This window comes from Calonectris borealis, unplaced genomic scaffold, assembly GCF_964195595.1.
Source record: "Calonectris borealis unplaced genomic scaffold, bCalBor7.hap1.2 HAP1_SCAFFOLD_50, whole genome shotgun sequence".
Taxonomy (NCBI): Eukaryota; Metazoa; Chordata; class Aves; order Procellariiformes; family Procellariidae; genus Calonectris; species Calonectris borealis.
Genome location: NW_027441459.1, coordinates 392,388 through 418,700, shown reverse-complemented (window position 1 = coordinate 418,700; position 26,313 = coordinate 392,388). Strand labels below are relative to the sequence as shown.

At 52.4% G+C, this 26,313-nt stretch overlaps 2 pseudogenes; one reads left to right on the top strand and one right to left on the bottom strand.

Annotated features, from left to right (window-relative positions):
- Positions 1–25,089, bottom strand: part of LOC142076449 (histone H2A.V-like) — a 186,260-nt pseudogene extending 161,171 nt beyond the window's left edge.
- Positions 13,974–15,040, top strand: LOC142076454 (histone H2A.V-like; annotated as a pseudogene).
- Positions 25,090–26,313: the final 1,224 nt, after the last annotated feature.

Genomic DNA, 26,313 nt, shown 5'->3' with positions numbered 1-26,313 from the left:
GGGACCCGAAAAATGAGGATTTCGGCCCTAAGCAGGAGGCTTTGGGCACAAAGAAGGATGGCCGAGGTGCCACAAATGAGGCTTTTGACCCCGCAAAGGAGGGGAACTTCTTGGTTCCTCTCTGGCCCCCAGAAGGGAACCTTCGGTCCCTAAAATAGGGCTTTGGGCACTCCAATGGAGGCTTTGACCTGTAAATGAGAGTTTCCAAATGAGAGTTTGGACCCTCAAAAGGAGGGTTTCGGGCTTAGAGAATGCGGCTTTGGGCCTTAGAAATGGGGCTTTGGAAACGAAGTTGAGGCTTTGAACCCTGAAATTAGGTGTTGTGCCCTAAAATGATGCTTTGGTACCAAACGCTAAGGCTTTGCACCCCAAATATGGGCCATTCAAAGCTCAAAAGGCGGCTTTGGGCCATCCAAATTGCAGACTGCCTCCTAAAAATGAGGCGTTGCTCCCTGAAAAGGAGGCTTTGGAAGCTAAAAATGAGGGTTTGGACCCTCAAAATCAGTCTTTTGGCCTTAAAAATAACCAAAGGCTCTCGGCCCTTAAAATGAGTCTTGGAACCTGAAAAGGGCAGTTTGGAACTATAAATGAGGGTTTGTACCCTAAAAATGAGGCTTTGGGACCCAAAAGCAAGGCTTTCAAGCCTAGAATCACAGCTTTGCACTCTACAAATGACGCTGGGGAAAAAAGTTCCACCACCCGCCGCCCCGGACAATGGCAGGGACTCACAGTTGAGGATGGCGGCCTTCCTGCAGAGCCGGGCGCTGCCGGGTCAGAAGTGGCGCCAGGCGGCCTCGCTGTCGCACACCTCGTGGAGGTAGCGGCAGGTCTGGCCCAGGCTCAGCAGGTGGGACATGATGTGCAGCAGCTGTGGGGAGAGACGAGGGGGAAAGCATCAACCCTGGGACCCCCCCTGCTTTCAGGGGCAGACCCCCGCCCCGCCATCCCCCCCTGCTCAACTCACCATCTCGGGGGGAGACGCTGGGTGGCGGCCACGGCCTCCCCCTCCTCGCCACCCTTCAGGCTGCTGCGGGGTCCCTTGCGCTGCGGGGAGGGGGTGTGGGGGAGGTGATGGCGGGCGGCCCCACAACAGACATCACCCCCCGCCACCCATCCTCGTGTACCCCACTCCCACCCCGGCGGCCTCACCGTCACGTCCTCGTCACCGTCAGTCGGATGCCAGAGGCGATGGCGGCGAGAAGCCCGGTGGCCCATGGCTGCCGTCCAGCGGCACGGCCACGGGACACCGACTCTCTGTGAGCCGTGGGCTCCCATGGAGTCGGGGAGGTCCAGAACATGGGGTCAGCCGGGGAGGGGTGCACGGGAGAGAGGGGGTGGACGGGGGGAAGAGGGGCCCCGGGCCGGGGGCTGCTCGGCCTCTGGGCGGGCCCCATGTGCGCCATGCTGAAGCTTGGGCTGGCTGCCGCCGGAGCCCGCCTTCTTCTCACATCGGTCTTTGCCGGCATAGGTCGGGAGGGCTGTCAGTCTCCTCCCCTGAGGGGATGCTGCCTCTGATTGGCCCCAGGCGGTCAGGCTGCTGTGCTGCAGTGCCCGCCCTTCCCTTGAGCTGATGGCCTCCGATTGCTGCCTGGGGCTGTCACTCTGCCCTGGTTTCAGGCCCACCCTCCCTTGAGGTGATGCTCTCTCTTATTGGCTGCCTGAGAAGCCACACCCCCCACCACTACTGCCCGCCCTTCCCCGCGGTTCTGTTTCCTCTGATTGGCTCTCTGGCTACAGAGCAATCACAGGCCTTGCCCCCGCCTCCTCAAATGCCATTGGCTGTCCTGGGACCTCTCCCACGGACTTCCGGCAGATGTTGCCAGGTGACCAGCTCCGCCCTTAGGGTTTAGACCCTCGAAAGGGAACCGCGGGCCCTAAGAAAGGCCATGGGTCACAAAAGACAGGTTGGGACCCGAAAACTGAGCATTTCAGCCCCAGAAAGGCGGCTTTGGGCACTAAACAGGATGGGCTGGATGCTTTGGCCCCGCTCTTCCCAGGCTCAGCCTCCCTCCTCCCTTCCCGACTCCTCGGCCCCCTCTCCCCGCCGAGCGGCGCAGGGGGACGGGGAATGGGGCTGCGGGCGGCCCACAGCGCCTCGTCTCTGCCGCCCCGTCCTCCTCACGCCGTTCCCCTGCTCCCGCCTGGGCCCCAAGGGCCGCAGCTCCGGCCAGAGAACCTGCTGCTGCCTGGGCTCCTCTCCAGGGGCCGCAGCTCCTGCCAGGAGCCTGCTCCGGCTGGGCTCCTCTCCACGGGCTGCAGCTGCCTGGTGGAGCTGTCGATGGCCGCCTGAGGGGGACAGCGTTGGCGGCTGGATCCTCTTCTGGGCACCCATTTCACAGAATCACCGGCTACCTGAGGCTGGCCGGGAGGTCACCTGGAGGGTGAAGTCACCTGGTCCAGTCACCCCCCCTGCTCAAGCAGGGCCACCTGCAGCCGGTTGTCCATGACCATGTCCAGAGAGCTGTGGAACACCTCCAAGGATGGAGACTCCACAAGCTCCCCGGGCAGCCTGTGCCGGTGCTCCTCACCCGCACAGCACCCTTGGCACTTCGCCTTGCTGAACTGCACGAGCTCCCTGTCAGCCCATCTCTCCAGCCTGCCCAGGTGCCTCGGGATGGCAGCACGACCCCCTGGCCTAAGCGCCACTCCTCTTGGTCTGGTGTCATCTGCCAGCTTGCCGAGGGTGCGCTCTGCCCCATCACCCAGACCATTAATTAATTAAGGAAGATTTTAAACGGGGTCGCACCCAGGACTGACCCCTGGGCAACACCGCTCGTTACTGGCCTCGCCCTAGACTTGGTGCCACTGAGCAGCACCCTCTGGGCCCGGCCGTTCAGCCGGTTTTCAGTCCCGCTCGCCGTCGCCTCGTCCAGCCCGTTTCCGTTCGAGTGACTTGAACTCCATATTTAAAAAGAAGAGACGGCAAGATGGGCACATGCAAGCACGCTGCTTTCAAAATCCCGCAACATAAACCTCCCACACTGGCTATTTCCACGATTTCCTCAAAACCTACAGAGAACAAAACACCCCCTAAATGACACGTGCAAGGCCAACAAGTGTTTTTAATTCTGGCTTTGGCTCTTCTGACTGTTGGTACCACATGAGTGTTGTTTACGCAAGGCGATCCCAAAGCTCTTCCTGGAGGGACCTGTGGGCAGGCGGGCCAGGCGGCAGAGCCGGCCAACGCTCTGGAAGGTCTCTCTGAGCTCTTCCTGGCCAGAGGCAGCACTGGGAGGAGGGACAGGGCGGGCTGCTGGTGCCCTTTGTGCAGCTTGGTGCCTGCCGGGGGCACTTTTGGTGCTTCCTGCATTCTTCCTCCTCCTCCTCCTCCTCCTCCTCCCCGGCATTGCAGGAGTCAGACGCTGTGCTCTTCCCTCATCCAGGGTCGCAGTCTGTTCCCGCCACCACCGCAGCGCCCCGAGTGTTTGTCTGACGTTCACCTTTCACTTTGCGCTGAAACCCTCCTCCTCCTCCCTGCTGAGGGGTCACAGCCTGCGGTGTCCACAAACGGTCTGCGGAGATCATAGCCCTGCCGCAGGGACCTGCTCCGCTCTCTCTGCACTGGCAGGGTTTGCTCCCGAGCAGCACTGGGTGCGGGAGCCAACTGGGAGCTGCCGTTGGCGGGCCCTGGAGCTGCGTCATCCCTGGAAGCGTGCTCACCACTTTGAGGACAAGTTCTCCTCCTTTTCCCCGCTGAGTGGTCGTAGTCCGTGGTGTCCATGAACCGGCTGCAGAGATCATTGCCCCGCCACGGGGATCTGTTGTGGGCCCTCTCCCTGGCACCGTTCCTCTGGCAGCGGGAGGGAGGGCTGAATCCATGCTCCTCTTTGCTGCTCTCTTCCTGCTCGGTGTGCGGCACACGGTCACATGGCTGACAGCAGACCGGGCACGCAGCTTTACTTCTGGACACCAGCCTTACGCAGCTGCAGAAGAAGCGATGCAAGCACAAGGCCATGATGCTGAGCCTGCCTGGCCCAATGGGGCAGGGCCAGCCTGCAGATGCCTCCCGTGCACCTGCCCAGGTTAGCTGGCTTGTGCTGGCTGTTGCAGGGGAGCTGCTGTCCTCTGGAGAGTCCTGCATGCCCACCGCCATGTCCTGCAAAGAGAGCTGTGAAAAGGTCCTGCCCTTTCCTCCTGAGAGGACCAGAACAGTGGGGAAACCCCAGAAGCTCTGTGAGGGGACAGCTAAGGGCCTCCCAAAGGCTCTCCTGGAGAGCTGCAAAGGCAGGAGGGCCAAAGGCGGACAAATGGGATGGAGCTAGGTGGGATGCTCTGAGAGGGAGCAGCGTTGCGGCTGGGAAGCAAGCTGCAGTGTGGGAGGGAAAAGCGAGCAACGCCAAGATCCCAGAAAGAAATCCACTCTCCACCTGGTGCCCTGACCCACCCCCCAGAGATACCTTAGTCCTACGAGGCAGACCCTGCGGTCCCACAGAACCCACCTGCTTGCTGCCGGCCGCCCACTGACTGAGGACAGAACGGGCATATGATGGTACCGCTGAGGAAGAAGCCCTTTCTCCAATTTTCAGATCAGAACGCCTGGAGAAACAAAGAGCGATCGCCATTTAAGGCTGTTCTTGCAGCCTCCTCTGGGGTTCAGTCCCAGCCTGTCATTTTCTTGGAGCCATTTCTACGACGGAGAGAAGACGTAACCAAGGCTACAAAAGGGAAACTCGATTGGGGTCTTCCCAGCAGGTCCGCCCCTGTCGGAGCAAGACCTCGTCTTTATCCCCCCTACGGCCTCCATTTCATAGAAACAGAATGGTTTGGGTTGGAAGGAATCATCTAGTTCCAACTCCCCTGCCACCGGCAGAGACACCTTCCCCTAGATCCGGTTGCTCAAAGCCCCATCCAGCCTGGCCTTGAACACTGCCAGGGATGACGGGGCATCCACAACTTCTCTGGACAACCTCTTCCAGTGTCTCACCACCCCCACTGTAAAGAACTTCTTCCTCATATCTAATCCATGTCTTCCCTCCTTCAGTTTAAAGCCGTTACCCCTCGCCCTATCACTACACTCCCTGGTAACGAGGCCCTCCCCATCTTCCCTGTAGGCCCCCTTGAAGCGCTCTTCTCTACATCAGCCACCTTCAGACAGCAGACAAGTAGCAGTTTACACCAGGGCAGCAGCCTGAAGCCCAGGAGGGAAAAACAGTGATTGACCTGGGGTAGTTCAGATTCGAGAGGAGGGAGTGATGCAGGGAGTAACGGTCTCCTGGGACAGAAAGGCAAACACTCCGGAGGACGAGAAGACAGGCAGCAAAACTAGGAAAGGAAACCTATTCTAAACACGTTTGATTCCTTGTTATTACCTGACATAAAAGAGTAGGTAAGCTTGCTGCCTGAGAACTGTGTCCGTGTCCTGAAGAACCACAGACTTATCGTTCATCTTGTACCACAGTCCGTTGCTGGCCTGCGAAGAAAAGCATCCATATCTGGAGATGAACTGCATGGTTTCTCCCCCAAAACGGGCAGAAAACTGCAGAACCAAGAGGACGTCAAAACAAATCCAATGCAGCCGGGAAGGAGACCTTCTCACCTTGGCAACGAGTAAAACTGCCGTGAAAGTTGGTCTTCCCAAGCACACATTTTCCCCTTCTTAGGAAGGAAGTGGCTCTATACCTTTGTGTAGCAGAAATAGTGTCCTGCATGACAGCTGCCACCGCTATGCACCAGGACAGCGTATAAGGCGTAGAGGAGCGGTTCTCCAGCTGCCTGAGAGGTGTATGGGCGAAGATCCAAGTACTCGGGATATTCTACAACCTACGGAGAGACCAAGAGGGCTCAGAGACAATCCTGAAATACTACACGAAATAGCCTTCAACACGTGATGCTTTGGGTGGCAGGAAACTGTTCTCGGCCAAAGCAGCTCTGCCAGAGCAGAGTACGTGCTCGTCTTCCCACGGGAAGTCTCCTCATCCCGGAAGGGAACACGAAAAACCCAACATGGCCAGCTTGCGAAAGAGCGCATGCTTTGGGAAACCTGCTGCTCCAGGAAGAGAAAGTTGCGCTCCAGTTGCGTATACACCTTGGGGAACATGGGGTTTCTTGGCAGCCAGACAGAAGATAAAACTGCCAACACTGAGCAGAGTGGAGACAAGCCTGCACAAACCTCCATTGCTAAATCTGTATTTAAAAACCCAAAGGCTAAAACTTAACATGGCAGAGGTTGAGCAACAGGGGCCTGCACAGACATAAAGGACTGCAAGAGAGAAAGAAAAACACGAGCATGGAGTGCTAAATGCCTACACCTCGCATGTTATGTCTATGGCTGTGGAGTTAAAAGCTTATATATTTTATTATTTTTTAAGACATCTAAAGAGGAAGGTATCTATGTGAGAGGGTGTTTTAAAGGATTTGATATGTTCTAAAGTCTACTTGAACATTAAAATGACCAGAAAGTGTCAAAAGATTTCCCGCCGGTGAAATCGTCAAACCTTTTCAGACACACCGTGAGAACCTTGGGCACACGATGGATTGTAAACCTCTTGGAGGCGGCAACCATCTTGTCACACCTTCAAACCAAGCACAGAGCCAAGTGCTGAAATGCACCCTGAAATGCAGCCTTTTTCCCCGCCAGAAGGCCACACAAGCTTTCATGTCTCACACATCCTTACGCTATTTTAAGGCTATTCAGTACCATAAGGCCAGGTTAAAAAAAAGCTGCGTCTCATTGCCCAGAGAAGGGCAACGAAGCTGGTGAAGGGTCTGGAGAACAAGTCTTGTGAGGAGGGATGAGGGACTGTTTAGTCTGGAGAAGAGGGGAGACCTCATCGCTCTCTACAACTACCTGAAAGGAGGTTGTAGCGAGGTGGCTGTTGGCCTCTTCTCCCAAGTAACTACCGATAGGACGAGAGGAAATGGCCTCAAGTTGCGCCAAGGGAGCTTTAGATTGGACATTAGGAAACGTTTCTTTACTGAAATAGCGGTCAAGCATCGGAACAGGCTGCCCAGGGAAGCAGCTGAGTCACCATCCCTGGAAGTATTTAAAAGACGTGTAGATGTGGCGCTTAGGGACATGGTTAGTGGGCATCGTGGTGTTGGGCTGACGGTTGGACTCGATGATCTTACAGGTCTTTTCCAACCTTAATGATTCTATGATTCTATGATTATTGTGCATGAAGCCTTCGGGAAAAGCTAACATGCGTGATGACATGCAGCACCTTCACGCAGGATCTAGTACTAATATGTCGTTAGAAATCATCTTACTGGCTGCACTTAAAGCAGTTTTCGCCGTCCAGCTGCTCCGGTTTCACAAAGTCCTCCAGAGCTGCGGTGACAGATGGTGTTGTCCGAAAAGCGGATTCGTGCCCGGCGTGCAAGTAACCGATTCCACACGCTCAGGAGAGATATTGTTTTATTCAGGCCTGGGTGCTCGGTGGACTTGCCACAAATCAAGCACACCTGGTCTAGTCACCTTTCTGTTTATATCCATGCTTCTCATACATAATTTAAATTTCCTTGTTACATATTCATTACATTTCCGAGAACTAATTATAATATTACATCATCTTAAACACATGCGCACTAAAGCCTTTAGGGTCTTCTTGGGGGTCTCGGGTGGGCTCTGGTGGTCGGCAGGGTAGTGAACTCTTCATGAACTTCTTTCCTCTTTTACCTTATAGGGTCGCAATTTGTCCCTAAGCCATGCTTGGACCACGTTTGTTTATAGTTTCCATAGCTCACTACCTCTAAAACACACAGCTTATAATTAATTACTACTCCACACAATTACAAACACACACCTGTTAGTTATCTAACTTCTAAGCAACAAATCTGCATTGTTTAAAATTACAGAAGCGAGCAATATAGAATCCACAACAAACTATCTATCACCATAGTGTTCTTAAATTAAAACACATACATCTTGATCTCCTCCAATCAAACACCCACTCACTAGCTTCATCATTCTGGTTTCTTATTAACTGGTCTTTTAACCCAGTTCTGGGTGAGGGCTATACACAGGATGATACCACTTTAAAAATTAATGTTGATTAAGATTAACATTAACAATTCCCCCCTTTGAGACTTATGATGTTAAGCATCATGAGTCTCATAATACTTACTTTCTACAAAAAGATACAAATTGAATCATACAACATGTAATCATAATTAAAATAACGATCAGTACCACAAACAAAAATAATCAATCTGACTGATCGTTATTATTAACAACAACACATTCCACATCTTCCCTCTCTCTCTAATTTAATTCTGTTCAATAATCAAATTGTTACACTAATTTAGCAGCATCTCTAGTATCTCATTGAACACGCCGCAAAGTTAACTTCAATGGTTCCTTAAATACAGATGTCCACAGTCCAGGTGGAATTTTTTTAATCCTCGTATAATGAATCCAAGAATCTATTCCTTCCAGTTTCACAGCAGTGTTTGTTGTTAACAGCACCTGGAAAGGTCCTTTCTACTTTTCTCCAAGAGGGTCGTCCTTCCACATTCGCAAATAAACTTGATCCCCTGGATTAAATGAGTGTACTGGAAATTCAAGAGGTAAAGGTGTCTTCAAAAGGACATACTTATGCAAAGAATTCAACACCTTACTCAAAGATAAAAGATATTCAGTTAATACTTTTTCTCCTATTACATGCATTTGTTCTGATCCTCCTGTCAAATTAACACTATCAGGTTTTCCATATAAAATTTCAAATGGACTCACTTTTTCTTTAGCTCTAGGGGTCACCCTAATTCTCAACAAGGCAAGTGGTAAGGCTTCGATCCACTTCAATTGAGCTTCCTGACATATTTTAGAAATTTGTCTTTTCAATGTTTGATTCACCCTTTCCACCTGCCCACTAGATTGAGGTCTCCAAGGGGTATGGAGATCCCACTTAATCCCTAATGTCTTACTCATGTTTTTAACAACCTCTGCTACAAAATGTGGACCTCTGTCTGAGGATATTCCTAAAGGGACTCCAAACCTTGGAATTATTTCTTTCAACAAATGTTTTACAACCTCTTTTGCCTTGTTGGTTCGACACGGGAAAGCTTCCGGCCATCCAGAGAAGGTATCTACCAATATCAATAGATATCGGTATTGGTTACATCGCGGTAACTCTGAAAAATCTATTTGCCAATACTCACCGGAAGTTATGCCTCTTTTTACCTCTCCAGGAGGGGGTCGGATTTGTATTTTCGGATTGTTCCTAAGACAAATCTCACATTTATTACTCACACTTTTAGCAATCAATAACATTTTGGTTCTTATCGCATATCGTCTTACTGATTCCACCATTGCCTCTGCTCCCATATGTGTTTCAGCATGGGTTTTGACCATTAATTTCTTCATAATTTCAGGGGTTACTATACATTGTCCATGTGAAGTTATCTACCATCCTTGATCATTCTTCTTACAATGTAATAACATAGCTAATTTATTTTCTTTCTCATTATAATTTGGGGATTCCACCTGAATTTCTTTTGATGGAATTAAAACATAAATCATAGTATTTAATGCTACACGTTTAGCAGCCTCATCTGCTTTTCGATTTCCTTGTATTACTTTTGAGTCCCCTTTTTGATGAGCTTTACAATGAATCACCACAACTTCTTTAGGTTTCTGTACTGCTTCCAACAAATTCAAAATCTCGGTTCCGTATTTTATAGGGGTACCGCTAGCAGATAAAAGTCCTCGCTCCTTCCATATTGCTCCATGAGCATGCACAACTCCAAAAGCATATTTAGAATCTGTATAGATGTTAACTCTTTTACCTTTAGCCAAATTTAAGGCTTTTGTGAGGGCTATAATTTCTGCTTTCTGGGCGGATGTATTTGGAGGTAATGCTTTTACTTCTCGATCTTCAGTTAAAGTTACCACGGCATAACCAGCTCTCCTTTCTCCTTTTACAACAAAGCTGCTTCCATCAGTAAATAATTCTTCATCCGGAGTTTGGAGAGGGACATTTTTCAGATCTGGCCTGCTGGCATACACCTGTTCAATGACTTATAAACAATCATGGTTAAGATCACTCTCTTTTTCCCTTGGCATTAAAGAGGCAGGATTTTCTTCAGGGCCTTTGGTTGCCTCATACAATGGTTTTGCCATCAAACCATAATTTGGAATCCAAAAGCGACACCATCCAGCCCTTCCTAAAAATCCTCTCAACTCTCTTTTGGATTGAGGGGGTGCCATCTTGCAAATGGCTTCTTTTCTACCATTTCCCAATCTTCGCTGTCCTTGGGAAATCTCAAATCCCAAATAAATTACAGTTTGTTTTGCAATTGGTGCTTTCTTCTCTGACACCCTGTAGCCAGCCATTCCTAAAAAGTTTAGGAGGCTAACAGTCTTTTCTTTGCAGATCTCAGTAGTATCTGCTCCCAATAGGATGTCATCAACATACTGAAGGAGGGTGATTTGATCTTCCTTACCGGACCACTGTTCCAGTTCCTTATTCAGAGCTGCTCCAAAGATGGTTGGGCTATTTTTAAACCCTTGTGGCAGCACGGTCCAGCAGAGCTGAGTCCTCCTCCCAGTCGACGGATCTTTCCATTCAAAAGCAAAAATCTTTTGGCTGTTTTCTTCCAGAGGTATACAAAAGAAAGCATCTTTCAAATCTATAACAGAGAAATATGCATTTGATTCATTGATAGTTGTTAACAACGTATATGGATTAGGGACTATTGGATGAATGTCCACCACTAACTGGTTTATCGCTCTTAAATCTTGAACCAGCCTATATCCTTGGTTATGTGGCTTTTTCACTGGAAGGACAGGAGTATTATAATCAGATTGACATTCTCTTAAAAGTCCGTATTTAAGAAAATTATTTATTATTGGTTCCAAACCTTTTCTGGTTTCTATACTAATAGGATACTGTTTCTTTCTTACCGGTCGAGCTCCTGTTTTCAATTCAACTTTTACCGGTTCCACATTTTTCGCTCTTCCTGGTTTCTCTGTTGCCCAAACAAAAGGGTAAACTGCATCTTTAATCTCTTCTGGAATTTCTTCAGATTCATCTGTGTTTGTCTGTAATAAATAAACTTGGGCTTGCCAGGCATTAGCTTCAGGAAAATGAACTTGGATCTTTCCTTTTTTAAAGTTAATTTGTGCTCCCAATTTATTCAATAAATCCCGTCCTAAGAGAGGCATGGTGCATTCCGGTATATATAAAAATTCATGCATCACTGTTTTTCCTCCAATTTTACATTTTAAAGGTTTCAAAAAAGGCCTTACCTCCTTCTTTCCCGTGACCCCAACAATAGATACATTAAATTTACTCATTGGTCCTTTACATGTATTTATAACAGAATATTTTGCTCCAGTATCTACTAAAAAATCGACTACTTCATCTCCCAGCTTTACTGGAACCAGGGGCTCAGCTGGGAAAATATCATTTTCCACCCCCGGTCCCCATCATTCAGAATCTCCTCCCATCATAAGTAAATCAGCTTCAGGTGGTATCTGCTGTGACTGAGTCATGACTGCTTCTTTGTTCTCTGGACACTCACTCTTCCAATGTCTTGCATACAGCACATTGATTAAATCCTAATGGGGTATATTGTTTAAACATATCTCTACCTCCTCTGCCTTTTCCTTTCAAATACCCTCTACCTCTACCTCTCAAATATCTTCTGCCTCTTCCTCCAGCTGATGCTTGGGCATTTACAAAAGCAGCTGCTAAAATAGCAGCTTTTTGTTTCCTGTCTTTTATTTTTTCTTTTTCCTGATTTTTCTTTTCCTCCTCTTCCCTATTATTATAATATAGTCATTCCTGTAATTTCATCCACTTTCTGCAATTTCTTTTGAATATCTGGAGCAGCTTGCCTTACAAACAAACTAGTAAATATTGCTCTATTTTTATCACTCTCAGGATCTAAGTCTGTCCATTTCCTAGCTGCCTCACATAATCATTCATAAAAGGTGGATGGGTCCTCTGTTTTTCCTTGAATTATTTGAGTCAATTTTGCCAAATTCTTTGGGCAGGGTATTCCATTCTTTACTCCATACAAAATTAATTGTTGATACTGTTTAATCATCAATTTCCCATCATTACTATTAGGATTACAGTTTGGGTCTTGAGTTAACATAAAATGAGCAGGATCTTCTTTTGCATTTATTCTCTCATTTTCTATATTTGCTTTTTCTAATATTACCCTCTTTTCTTCAGGAGTAAGAATTTTAATATCTTGCCAATTTGGATTATGATTTTCAATAACTGTTTGAAAAGGTCTATACTCCTTTTCAGAATTCTTTCTATATGATCCTGCTAACTCTTTCCAATTCATTAAATCAGAAGTTGTAAATGGTACTTTCACAAATACTGGCTCCCCCCTTGGGCCCACTGTCTGGCGAAGGGGTGCTAACAATACAGACCCTTGCTGGGTTCTAGTCCTGCCAGCTATCGGACTAAAAGTATTGCTTCCTCTTGCTTCGGTTTCAGAAGTTTCATTTTTACTTGGTGGTACTAACATTTGTGTATCCTCCTCTTCTTCTCCTAGTTTTAAACACTGTTTTCCTATGCTACATGCAGAACAACAATGCGCTTTTGGTTCCTTATTTTCCATCATCATCATCATCACATTAGAATCTGAATCTAAAAGCTTACATTTTTTCCGAATTTCATGATCATTTCTCAAAGAAAAAAACAAATCTACATAAGGTACCTCATCCCATTTTCCTTGTCTTCTACAAAATAACATTAACTGTAAAATAGTATTATATTGCAAGGTTCCCAATTCTGGCCATTTTTCCTCATCTTCCAATTTGTACATTGGCCACCATCTAGTACAATATTCAATTAATTTATCCTTTCTCAAAGGATCACCCCCAAATTTTCCCCAATGTTTAATGATGCATCCTAAGGGGGAACACGGTGTTACTTTTGATGGTTGAGCTCCCATATCTTTACCAAAAAAGAACGTTCTTAACCACAACTTCATATACTCCAGTCGTCACTGTCAAACGCATATGAATATACCGGTTTACCCCTGGCGCCTACAACTTCATATACTCCAGTCGTCACTGTCAAACGCATATGAATATACCTCTTTACCTGTGGCCACAATTCCTTACCAAATGCATGGTAAGGAACAATATCTCATTTACCTTAGCGTTGCACCGTTGAGTCGCTCACCTGCTCTGGTCGGGGAGAATACTCACGGAGTCCCCGATCAAAAGGTCGGTGCGCGCTGGAGTCCGGAGAGCAGAGTCTCCCCACCGAGAGCCGGCGAGTCGATCCGGGCAAGGCTTCACAGCAGTCCCATCTGGGTCGCCAAAAACTGTTGTCCGAAAAGCGGATTCGTGCCCGGCGTGCAAGTAACCGATTCCACACGCTCAGGAGAGATATTGTTTTATTCAGGCCTGGGTGCTCGGTGGACTTGCCACAAATCAAGCACACCTGGTCTAGTCACCTTTCTGTTTATATCCATGCTTCTCATACATAATTTAAATTTCCTTGTTACATATTCATTACATTTCCGAGAACTAATTATAATATTACATCATCTTAAACACATGCGCACTAAAGCCTTTAGGGTCTTCTTGGGGGTCTCGGGTGGGCTCTGGTGGTCGGCAGGGTAGTGAACTCTTCATGAACTTCTTTCCTCTTTTACCTTATAGGGTCGCAATTTGTCCCTAAGCCATGCTTGGACCACGTTTGTTTATAGTTTCCATAGCTCACTACCTCTAAAACACACAGCTTATAATTAATTACTACTCCACACAATTACAAACACACACCTGTTAGTTATCTAACTTCTAAGCAACAAATCTGCATTGTTTAAAATTACAGAAGCGAGCAATATAGAATCCACAACAAACTATCTATCACCATAGTGTTCTTAAATTAAAACACATACATCTTGATCTCCTCCAATCAAACACCCACTCACTAGCTTCATCATTCTGGTTTCTTATTAACTGGTCTTTTAACCCAGTTCTGGGTGAGGGCTATACACAGGATGATACCACTTTAAAAATTAATGTTGATTAAGATTAACATTAACAATGGGGCTGCCTGGAGGAGTGAGAAAGGGGAGCCCTGAGCTCGGGGAAAGGCCCTCACCCAAACACTTGCTAGGAGTTTACGCAAAAACCTAGCTAGATGACGCTGAGGAGACCCACCCTGAAGCCACAAGCAGTGTCCCGAAGGAGGCAGAACGAGGGTGTTATGCTGAACGTTTCCCTCAATTCCCAGGGATTCCCGGGGCTATCAAGAGTGACCTCTCTGTGGCACCGCTCAGTTCAGCTATTGATGGTGTGGAGGAGGGTCATCCACAACGAATGGCGGCTCCTGAGGCGGCTCCAGCGCGGACTCGGGACCAGAGGACAGGCGCGGTGCCGACACTGGCACCGACACCATGGCTGGTGGTAAGGCGGGAAAGGACAGCGGGAAAGCCAAGGCGAAGGCGGTGTCGCGCTCACAGAGGGCTGGCCTGCAGTTCCCCGTGGGACGGATCCACAGGCACTTAAAGACTCGGCCCACCAGCCACGGGCAAGGGGGAGCCACCGCAGCCGTCTACAGCGCCGCCATCCAGGAGTACCTCACCGCCGAGGTGCTGGAGCTGGCGGGCAATGCCTCAAAGGATCTGAAAGTCAAGCGGATCACTCCCCGTCACCTGCAGCTGGCGATCCGCGGGGACAAGGAGTTGGATTCGCTGACCAAAGCCACCATTGCTGGTGGAGGCGTCATCCCGCACATTCACAAGTCTCTAATTGGAAAGAAGGGACGACAAAAAACGGCATAGAGGGGGAAAAAAAAAAGCCAAAGGAAGCGGCCCGTTCCCTCCCGTCGTCGTACTGTACCTGGGACAGAAGAAATCTTGGGGATACGTGGAATTTTTTTTTAAGGAATAGTTCAAAGGAAGAGCATAGGCGATTGACTGTACCAAACATTGGTATGGGCTTTAGATTCAAAGTTTGACGCAAAGTTGTACCTTGTGGGGGGGCGGCAGTCAGGGCGGTGGGCGAGGGGCTCGGCTGCTCCCCTGGGTTTTATACAAAAATGGAAGGGATAAACCATTTTTTAATTTAAAAAAAAAAAAACAAAGGCCATCGCCAGAAGGAATGTGGCGACCCAGACCGAGCCCCCACGCAAACACACATCTGTCCAGGTCTCCGGCTGCAGGGAGTGCCTGAGCCTGTCCCTGGTACAGGAGGGCAGCAGAGACAACACCTGTGTGCGCTGTGACCAGGTGGATGATCTGCTCAGCCTGGTGGCAGACCTGAAGGAGGAGGTGGAGAGGTTAAGGAGTATCAGGGAGTGTGAGAGGGAGATAAGATTGGTGGAGCCGCACTCTACCATCCCTGAGGCAAGGGCAGCAAGTGGAGGCTCCACAAGAAGCGGAGGATCCCCCGCCCTCTTGCCACCAGGCAGAAGGAGGGGACCCAGGCGACGGGCGGGGGGGAATGGACACAGGTCCCTGCTCGGGGCGCCAGGCGCACCCCCGCCCGGCCTCCCTCACCCCAACCTTCCCAGTTGCCCTTACAGAACAGATATGGGGCCCTGGAACTTGAGGGCCAGACAAACGAGGACGCAGATGAAGGCCCACCCAGGGGGTTGCCCGAGGCGAGGCAGTCAGCCCCACGCATGACGACTGCCTCCGGGAAGGAAAAAAGGAGGGTAATTGTCCTAGGTGATTCCCTTCTGAGGGGGACGGAGGGCCCAATTTGTCGGCCAGACCCATCCCACAGGGAAGTCTGCTGCCTCCCTGGGGCCCGGGTGAAGGACATTACTAGGAAGCTCCCCAGTCTGGTACAGCCCTCCGATCACTACCCGCTACTGGTTATACAGGCTGGCAGTGAGGAGGGTGCAGAGAGAAGTCCCGAAGGGATCAAAAGGGACTTCAGGGCGCTGGGGCGACTGGTGGGAGGATCGGGAGCACAGGTGGTGTTTTCCTCGATCCCTTCAGTGGCAGGGAGGAATACTGAAGGGAACAGAAAACTCATCGGATCAACACGTGGCTCAGGGGCTGGTGCCATCGGCAAAATTTTGGCTGCTTTGACCACGGGGAGGTTTACACGGCACCGGGGCTGCTGGCGACGGACGGAGTTCAGCTGTCTCACAGGGGGAAAAGGATTCTCGCCTATGAGTTGGCGGGGCTCATCCGAGAGGGATTTAACCGAGGTTCGAAGGGGGAAGGGGATAAAACGCGTTTCTTCTGGCGATGGCTTTTGGCCATCGAGTGGAAACCATGGCCGGGTCCTCTTCTGGGAGGACGACGACCACGAGTTGAGCTCGCTCTAGAGCCTGGGGGGGGCTGCGCCCTGCCCGCCCGCACTGCCCGCCCCACCTGAGGCGCCACGCCCTGTTTGCCCGCCCTGTTCGCCGCGCTCCGGGTCGCTCGCGCTCCCTGGGGGCTGCTCCTGTACCTGAGGGGGTTTGGCCGCCGTCCCGCCTGTCCCCGCCCGCGCTGAGTCAGAGCCGCCGCTCGTCAGGAGCTCGCTCCCCGGCTCGGGGGAGGGGGGCTGGGGCACCCTCTCGCTCCTGCGCTTTTGCCTTGGCGGTTTTTGCCGCGGTTTTGCCGCTTCAGGAAGGGTCCCCTGGCGGGATGCTCCGCTCCGGAGCCCTTCGCCTCGGTGGCTTCTCTGAAACGGCGGGTACCCCGGGTTTTAAACGGCCGCCGTCCCCCCCGCCCGCGCTGAGTCAGAGCCGCCGCTCGGCGGGAGCTCACTGCCCCGGCTCGGGGGAGGGGGCTGGGGCAGCCTCTCTCTCCCTGCGCTTTTGCCTTGGCGGTTTTTGCCGCGGTTTTGCCGCTTCAGGAAGGGTCCCCCCGCGCGATGCTCCGCTCCGGAGCCCTTCGCCTCGGTGGTTTGGACCCTAGAATCAAAGCTTTGGGCCCTTCAAATGAGGCTTTGGGCCCTACAAATGAGGCTTTGAAAATGAAAACGAGACTTTGAACCCTCAAATCAGGCTTTGTGCCCTAAACTGATGCTTTGGTACCAAAACCTAAGGCTTTGCAACCTAAAAAAACCAGGAGGGCTTGCAGCCTGAAAAAACCAGGGGGGCTTCAACCTCTGAAAAAGGAGGATAGCAAGCCTAAACGAAGGAGGATAACGAGCCTAAAAAAGTCGGGCTTGGACCTTAAAAAAGGGGGGCTTGGTCCTCAGGAAAGGAAGGTTTGCAGCCTAATAAAAGGAGGGCTTGCAGCCTAAAAATAAGGAGGGCTTAGAGCCTAAAAAAACCAGGAGGGCTTGCAGCCTAAAAAAAAGGAGGGCTTGGAGCCTAAAAAAAAGGAGGGTAATCCTGCGGAGGGCAATCGTGCCTAAAAAAAGGAGGGCAATCGTGCCTAAAAAAAAGGCGGGTAATCGTGCCTAAAAAACAGGCGGGTTTGGAGCCTGCAAAAAAGGCGGGTTTGCAGCTTGAAAAAAAGGCGGGTAATCGAGCCTAAAAAAACCAGGAGGACTTGCAGACTAAAAAAAGGAGGGTAATCGTGCCAAAAAAAACCTTGAGGGCTTGCAGCCTAAAAGAACCAAGAGGGCTTGGACCCCTGAAAAAGGAGGGTATCGAGCCTAAAAAACAGGAGGGTATGCAGCTTTAAAAAAAGGAGGGCTTGCAGCTTTAAAAAAAGGAGGGCTTGGAGCCTAAAAAAGGAGGGTTTGGACCCTAGAATCAAAGCTTTGGGCCCTACAAATGAGGCTTTGGGCCCTACAAATCAGGCTTTGAAAATGAAAACGAGACTTAGAACCCTCAAATCTGGTTTTGTGCCCTAAAATGATGCTTTGGTACCAAAACCTAAGGCTTTGCACGCTAAAAACGCATCTTTGGAGGCTGAAGAGGAGGATTTGGGCCTTCAGAATTGCAGTCTGTCTCCTAAAAATGAGGCCTTGGTCCCTGAAATTAACTTGTAAATAAGGGTTTGCCCTCTGGAAATGACACTTTGGACCTTCACAGTCAGACTCTGGGCCTTCAAAGCGATGCTCTGGGTCCTTAAGATGAGTCTTTGGACATTAGAAGTGGGGCTTGCAACTTACAAATGAGGATTGATACCCCAAAAAGGAGGGTTTGTACCCTAGAATCAAAGCTTTGGACTCTGCAAATGAGGCTTTGGGCCCTAAGAGAGGCGGTTTGGACCATAAAAAGGAGGGTTTGGACACTCAAGATGCAGCTTGGAACCTGAAACCAACTGGCTGGATCCTAAAAATGCTGGTTAGGAGCCTGAAAATGAGGCTTCGGCAAGTAAAAATGCAGCCCTGGGCTCCGAAAAGGAGACTTTGCAAACTACAGCTGAGCCTTTGGACCATAAAAATGAGGCGCTGGAAGCCAAACCGAAGGCTTTGCAAAGTAAAACGCGGCTTTGGACACTCTAAAGATAGCTTTAGACCCTAAAACAAAGCTTTCTTCCCTAAAAAATGAGGGTTTAGACCCTCTAAGTGCAACTGTGGGCCCTAAAAAAAGGTTATGGGTCACAAAAGACACGTTGGGACCCGAAAAATGAGGATTTCGGCCCTAAGCAGGAGGCTTTGGGCACAGAGAAGGATGGCCGAGGTGCCACAAACAAGGCTTTTGACCCCGCAAAGGAGGGCAACTTCTTGGTTCCTCTCTGGCCCCCAGAAGGGAACCTTCGGTCCCTAAAATAGGGCTTTGGGCACTCCAATGGAGGCTTTGACCTGTAAATGAGAGTTTCCAAATGAGAGTTTGGACCCTCAAAAGGAGGGTTTCGGGCTTAGAGAATGTGGCTTTGGGCCTTAGAAATGGGGCTTTGGAAACGAAGTTGAGGCTTTGAACCCTGAAATTAGGTGTTGTGCCCTAAAATGATGCTTTGGTACCAAACGCTAAGGCTTTGCACCCCAAATATGGGCCATTCAAAGCTCAAAAGGCGGCTTTGGGCCATCCAAATTGCAGACTGCCTCCTAAAAATGAGGCGTTGCTCCCTGAAAAGGAGGCTTTGGAAGCTAAAAATGAGGGTTTGGACCCTCAAAATCAGTCTTTTGGCCTTAAAAGTAACCAAAGGCTCTGGGCCCTGGGAACCTGAAAAGGACAGTTTGGAACTATAAATGAGGGTTTGTACCCTAAAAATGAGGCCTTGGGACCTAAAAGCAAGGCTTTCAAGCCTAGAATCACAGCTTTGCACTCTACAAATGACGCTGGGGAAAAAAGTTCCACCACCCGCCGCCCCGGACAATGGCAGGGACTCACAGTTGAGGATGGCGGCCTTCCTGCAGAGCCGGGCGCTGCCGGGTCAGAAGTGGCGCCAGGCGGCCTCGCTGTCGCACACCTTGTGGAGGTAGCGGCAGGTCTGGCCCAGGCTCAGCAGGTGGGACATGATGTGCAGCAGCTGTGGGGAGAGACGAGGGGGAAAGCATCAACCCTGGGACCCCCCCTGCTTTCAGGGGCAGACCCCCGCCCCGCCATCCCCCCCTGCTCAACTCACCATCTCGGGGGGAGACGCTGGGTGGCGGCCACGTCCTCCCCCTCCTCGCCACCCTTCAGGCTGCTGCGGGGTCCCTTGCGCTGCGGGGAGGGGGTGTGGGGGAGGTGATGGCGGGCGGCCCCACAACAGGCATCACCCCCCACCCATCCTCGTGTACCCCACTCCCACCCCGGCGGCCTCACCGTCACGTCCTCGTCACCGTCGGTCGGATGCCAGAGGCGATGGTGGCGAGAAGCCCGGTGGCCCATGGCTGCCGTCCAGCGGCACGGCCACGGGACACTGACTCTCTGTGAGCCGGGGGCTCCCATGGAGTCGGGGGGGTCCAGAACATGGGGGCAGCTGGGGAGAGGGACACGGGAGAGAGGGGGTGGACGGGGGGAAGAGGGGCCCCGGGCCTGGGGCTGCTCGGCCTCTGGGCGGGCCCCATGTGCGCCATGCTGAAGCTCGGGCTGGCTGCCGCCGGAGCCCGCCTTCTTCTCACATCGGTCTTTGCCGGCATAGGTCGGGAGGGCTGTCAGTCTCCTCCCCTGAGGGGATGCTGCCTCTGATTGGCCCCAGGCGGTCAGGCTGCTGTGCTGCAGTGCCCGCCCTTCCCTTGAGCTGATGGCCTCCGATTGCTGCCTGGGGCTGTCACTCTGCCCTGGTTTCAGGCCCACCCTCCCTTGAGGTGATGCTCTCTCTTATTGGCTGCCTGAGAGGCCACACCCCCCACCACTACTGCCCGCCCTTCCCCGCGGTTCTGTTTCCTCTGATTGGCTCTCTGGCTATGACGTTGACCCCGCCTCCTCAAATGCCATTGGCTGTCCTGGGACCTCTCCCACGGACTTCCGGCAGATGTTGCCAGGTGACCAGCTCCGCCCTTAGGGTTTAGACCCTCGAAAGGGAACCGCGGGCCCTAAGAAAGGCCATGGGTCACAAAAGACAGGTTGGGACCCGAAAACTGAGCATTTCAGCCCCAGAAAGGCGGCTTTGGGCACTAAACAGGGATGGGCCGGATGCTTTGGCCCCGCTCTTCCCAGGCTCAGCCTCCCTCCTCCCTTCCCGACTCCTCGGCCCCCTCTCCCCGCCGAGCGGCGCAGGGGGACGGGGAATGGGGCTGCGGGCGGCCCACAGCGCCTCGTCTCTGCCGCCCCGTCCTCCTCACGCCGTTCCCCTGCTCCCGCCTGGGCCCCACGGGCCGCAGCTCCGGCCAGAGAACCTGCTGCTGCGTGGGCTCCTCTCCAGGGGCCGCAGCTCCTGCCAGGAGCCTGCTCCGGCTGGGCTCCTCTCCACGGGCTGCAGCTGCCTGGTGGAGCTGTCGATGGCCGCCTGAGGGGGACAGCGTTGGCGGCTGGATCCTCTTCTGGGCACCCATTTCACAGAATCACCGGCTACTTGAGGCTGGTCGGGAGGTCACCTGGAAGGTGAAGTCACCTGGTCCAGTCACCCCCCTGCTCAAGCAGGGCCACCTGCAGCCAGTTGTCCATGACCATGTCCAGAGAGCTGTGGAACATCTCCAAGGGTGGAGACTCCACAAGCTCCCCGGGCAGCCTGTGCCGGTGCTCCTCACCCGCACAGCACCCTTGGCACTTCCCCTTGCTGAACTGCACGAGTTCCCTGTCAGCCCATCTCTCCAGCCTGCCCAGGTGCCTCGCGATGGCAGCACGACCCCCTGGCCTAAGCGCCACTCCTCTTGGTCTGGTGTCATCTGCCAGCTTGCCGAGGGTGCGCTCTGCCCCATCACCCAGACCATTAATTAAGGAAGATGTTAAATGGGGTTGCACCCAGGACTGACCCCTGGGCAACACCGCTCGTTACTGGCCTCGCCCTGGACTTGGTGCCACTGAGCAGCACCCTCTGGGCCCGGCCGTTCAGCCGGTTTTCAGTCCCGCTCGCCGTCGCCTCGTCCAGCCCGTTTCCGTTCGAGTGACTTGAACTCCATATTTAAAAAGAAGAGACGGCAAGATGGGCACATGCAAGCACGCTGCTTTCAAAATCCCGCAACATAAACCTCCCACACTGGCTATTTCCACCGATTGCCTCAAAACCTACAGAGAACAAAACACCCCCTAAATGACACGTGCAAGGCCAACAAGTGTTTTTAATTCTGGCTTTGGCTCTTCTGACTGTTGGTACCACATGAGTGTTGTTTTTGCAAGGCGATCCCAAAGCTCTTCCTGGAGGGACCCGTGGGCAGGCGGGCCAGCAGGCAGAGCCGGCCAACGCTCTGGAAGGTCTCTCTGAGCTCTTCCTGGCCAGAGGCAGCACTGGGAGGAGGGACAGGGTGGGCTGCTGGTGCCCTTTGTGCAGCTTGGTGCCTGCCGGGGGCACTTTTGGTGCTTCCTGCATTCTTCCTCCTCCTCCTCCTCCTCCTCCCCGGCATTGCAGGAGTCAGACGCTGTGCTCTTCCCTCATCCAGGGTCGCAGTCTGTTCCCGCCACCACCGCAGCGCCCCGAGTGTTTGTCTGACGTTCACCTTTCACTTTGCGCTGAAACCCTCCTCCTCCTCCCTGCTGAGGGGTCACAGCCTGCGGTGTCCACAAACGGTCTGCAGAGATCATAGCCTTGCCGCTCTGCTCTCTCTGCATGGGCAGGGTTTGCTCCCGAGCAGCACTGGGTGCGGGAGCCGACTGGGAGCTGCCGTTGGCGGGCCCTGGAGCTGCGTCATCCCTGGGAGCGTGCTCACCACTTGGAGGACAAGTTCTCCTCCTTTTCCCTGCTGAGTGGTCGTAGTCCGTGGTGTCCATGAACCGGCTGCAGAGATCACTGCCCCGCCGCGGGGATCTGTTGTGGGCCCTCTCCCTGGCACCGTTCCTCCGGCAGCGGGAAGGAGGGCTGAATCCGTGCTCCTCTTTGCTGCTCTCTTCCTGCTCGGTGTGCGGCACACGGTCACATGGCTGACAGCAGACCGGGCACGCAGCCTTCCTTCTGGACACCAGCGTTATGCAACTGCAGAAGAAGCGATGCAAGCACAAGGCCATGATGCTGAGCCTGCCTGGCCCAATGGGGCACGGCCAGCCTGCAGATGCCTCCCGTGCACCTGCCCAGGTTAGCTGGCTTGTGCTGGCTGTTGTGGAGGAGCTGCTGTCCTCCGGAGAGTCCTGCGTGCCCACCGCCATGTCCTGCAAAGAGAGCTGTGAAAAGGTCCTGCCCTTTCCTCCTGAGAGGACCAGAACAGCGGGGAAACCCCAGAAGCTCTGTGAGGGGACAGCCCTCCTGGAGGGCTGCAAAGGCAGGAGGGCCAAAGGCGGACAAATGGGATGGAGCTAGGTGGGATGCTCTGAGAGGGAGCAGCGTTGCGGCTGGGAAGCAAGCTGCAGTGTGGGAGGGAAAAGCGAGCAACGCCAAGATCCCAGAAAGAAATCCACTCTCCACCTGGTGCCCTGACCCACCCCCCAGAGTTACCTTAGTCCTACGAGGCAGACCCTGCGGTCCCACAGAACCCACCTGCTTGCTGTCGGCCGCCCACTGACTGAGGACAGAACGGGCATATGATGGTACCGCTGAGGAAGAAGCCCTTTCTCCAATTTTTAGATCAGAACGCCTGGAGAAACAAAGAGCGATCGCCATTTAAGGCTGTTCTTGCAGCCTCCTCTGGGGTTCAGTCCCAGCCTGTCATTTTCTTGGAGCCATTTCTACGACGGAGAGAAGACGTAACCAAGGCTACAAAAGGGAAACTCGATTGGGGTCTTCCCAGCAGGTCCGCCCCTGTCGGAGCAAGACCTCGTCTTTATCCCCCCTACGGCCTCCATTTCATAGAAACAGAATGGTTTGGGTTGGAAGGAATCATCTAGTTCCAACTCCCCTGCCACCGGCAGAGACACCTTCCCCTAGATCCGGTTGCTCAAAGCCCCATCCAGCCTGGACAACCTCTTCCAGTGTCTCACCACCCCCACTGTAAAGAACTTCTTCCTCATATCTAATCCACGTCTTCCCTCCTTCAGTTTAAAGCCGTTACCCCTCGCCCTAAATAGGGAAACCTATTCTAAACACATTTCATTCCTTGTTATTACCTGACATAAAACAGTAGGTAAGCTTGCTGCCTGAGAACTGTGTCCATGTCCTGAAGAACCACAGACTCATTGTTCATCTTGTACCACAGTCCGTTGCTGGCCTGCGAAGAAAGGCATCGATATCTGGAGATTAACTGCATGGTTTCTCCCCCAAAAGGGGCAGAAAACTGCAGAACCAAGAGGACATCAAAATAAATCCAATGCAGCCGGGAAGGAGACCTTCTCACCTTGGCAACGAGTAAAACTGCCGTGAAAGTTGGTCTTCCCAAGCACACATTTTCCCCTTCTTAGGAAGGAAGTGGCTCTTTACCTTTGTGAGCAGAAATAGTCTGCTACCCCCTATGACAATTACCCTCCTTTTTTTCTTAGCGGAGGCAGTCGTCATGCGTGGGGCTGACTGCCTCGCCTCGGGCAACCCCCTGGACGGGCCTTCATCTGCGTCCTCGTTTGTCTGGCCCTCAAGTTCCAGGGCCCCATATCTGTTCTGTAAGGGCAACTGGGAAGGTTGGGGTGAGGGAGGCCGGGCGGGGGTTCGCCTGGCGCCCCGAGCAGGGACCTGTGTCCATTCCCCCCCGTCGCCTGGGTGCCCTCCTTCTGCCTGGTGGCAAGAGGGCGGGGGATCCTCCGCTTCTTGTGGAGCCTCCACTTGCTGCCCTTGCCTCAGGGATGGTAGAGTGCGGCTCCACCAATCTATCTCCCTCTCACACTCCCTGATACTCCTTAACCTCTCCACCTCCTCCTTCAGGTCTGCCACCAGGCTGAGCAGATCATCCACCTGGTCACAGCGCACACAGGTGTTGTCTCTGCTGCCCTCCTGTACCAGGGACAGGCTCAGGCACTCCCTGCAGCCGGAGACCTGGACAGATGTATGTTTGCGTGGGGGCTCGGTCTGGGTCGCCACATTCCTTCTGGCCATGGCCTTTGTTTTTTTTTTTTTTAATTAAAAAATGGTTTATCCTTCCATTTTTGTATAAAACCCAGGGGAGCAGCCGAGCCCCCCGCCCACCGCCCCGACTGCCGCCCCCCCACAAGGTACAACTTTGCGTCAAACTTTGAATCTACAGCCCATACCAATGTTTGGTACAGTCAATCGCCTATGCTCTTCCTTTGAACTATTCCTTAAAAAAAAATTCCATGTACCCCCAAGATTTCTTCTGTCCCAGGTGCAGTACGACGACGGGAGGGAACGGGCCGCTTCCTTTGGCTTTTTTTTTTCCCCCTCTATGCCGTTTTTTGTTGTCCCTTCTTTCCAATTAGAGACTTGTGAATGTGCGGGATGACGCCTCCACCAGCAATGGTGGCTTTGGTCAGCGAATCCAACTCCTTGTCCCCGCGGATCGCCAGCTGCAGGTGACGGGGAGTGATCCGCTTGACTTTCAGATCCTTTGAGGCATTGCCCGCCAGCTCCAGCACCTCGGCGGTGAGGTACTCCTGGATGGCGGCACTGTAGACGGCTGCGGTGGCTCCCCCTCGCCCGTGGCTGGTGGGCCGAGTCTTTAAGTGCCTGTGGATCCGTCCCACGGGGAACTGCAGGCCAGCCCTCTGTGAGCGCGACACCGCCTTCGCCTTGGCTTTCCCGCTGTCCTTTCCCGCCTTACCACCAGCCATGGTGTCGGTGCCAGTGTCGGCGCCGCGCCTGTCCTCTGGTCCCGAGTCCGCGCTGGAGCCGCCTCAGGAGCCGCCATTCGTTGTGGATGACCCTCCTCCACACCATCAATAGCTGAACTGAGCGGTGCCACAGAGAGGTCACTCTTGATAGCCCCGGGAATCCCTGGGAACTGAGGGAAACGTTCAGCATAACACCCTCGTTCTGCCTCCTTCGGGACACTGCTTGTGGCTTCAGGGTGGGTCTCCTCCGCGTCATCTAGCTAGGTTTTTGCGTAAACTCCTAGCAAGTGTTTGGGTGAGGGCCTTTCCCCGAGCTCAGGGCTCCCCTTTCTCACTCCTCCAGGCAGCCCCATCTGTCACCGCAGCTCTGGAGGACTTTGTGAAACCGGAGCAGCTGGATGGCGAAAACTGCTTTAAGTGCAGCCAGTAAGATGATTTCTAACGACATATTAGTACTAGATCCTGCGTGAAGGTGCTGCATGTCATCACGCGTGTTAGCTTTTCCCGAAGGCTTCATGCACAATAATCATAGAATCATAGAATCATTAAGGTTGGAAAAGACCCGTAAGATCATCGAGTCCAACCGTCAGCCCAACACCACGATGCCCACTAACCATGTCCCTAAGCGCCACATCTACACGTCTTTTAAATACTTCCAGGGATGGTGACTCAGCTGCTTCCCTGGGCAGCCTGTTCCGATGCTTGACCGCTATTTCAGTAAAGAAACGTTTCCTAATGTCCAATCTAAAGCTCCCTTGGCGCAACTTGAGGCCATTTCCTCTCGTCCTGTCGGTAGTTACTTGGGAGAAGAGGCCAACAGCCACCTTGCTACAACCTCCTTTCAAGTTGTTGTAGAGCGCGATGAGGTCTCCCCTGAGCCTCCTCTTCTCTAGACTAAACAGTCCCAGTCCCAGTTCCCTCAGCCGCTCCTCACAAGACTTGTTCTCCAGACCCTTCACCAGCTTCGTTGCCCTTCTCTGGACAATGAGACGCAGCTTTTTTTTAACCTGGCCTTATGGTACTGAATAGCCTTAAAATAGCGTAAGGATGTGTGAGACATGAAAGCTTGTGTGGCCTTCTGGCGGGGAAAAAGGCTGCGTTTCAGGGTGCATTTCAGCACTTGGCTCTGTGCTTGGTTTGAAGGTGTGACAAGATGGTTGCCGCCTCCAAGAGGTTTACAATCCATCGCGTGCCCAAGGTTCTCACGGTGTGTCTGAAAAGGTTTGACGATTTCACCGGCGGGAAGATCAGCAAGGTGCGTACGCAACTGGAGCGCAACTTTCTCTTCCTGGAGCAGCAGGTTTCCCAAAGCGTGCGCTTTTTTACAGGCTGGCCATGTTGGGATTTTCGTGTTCCCTTCGGGGATGAGGAGAGTTCTCGTGGGAGGACG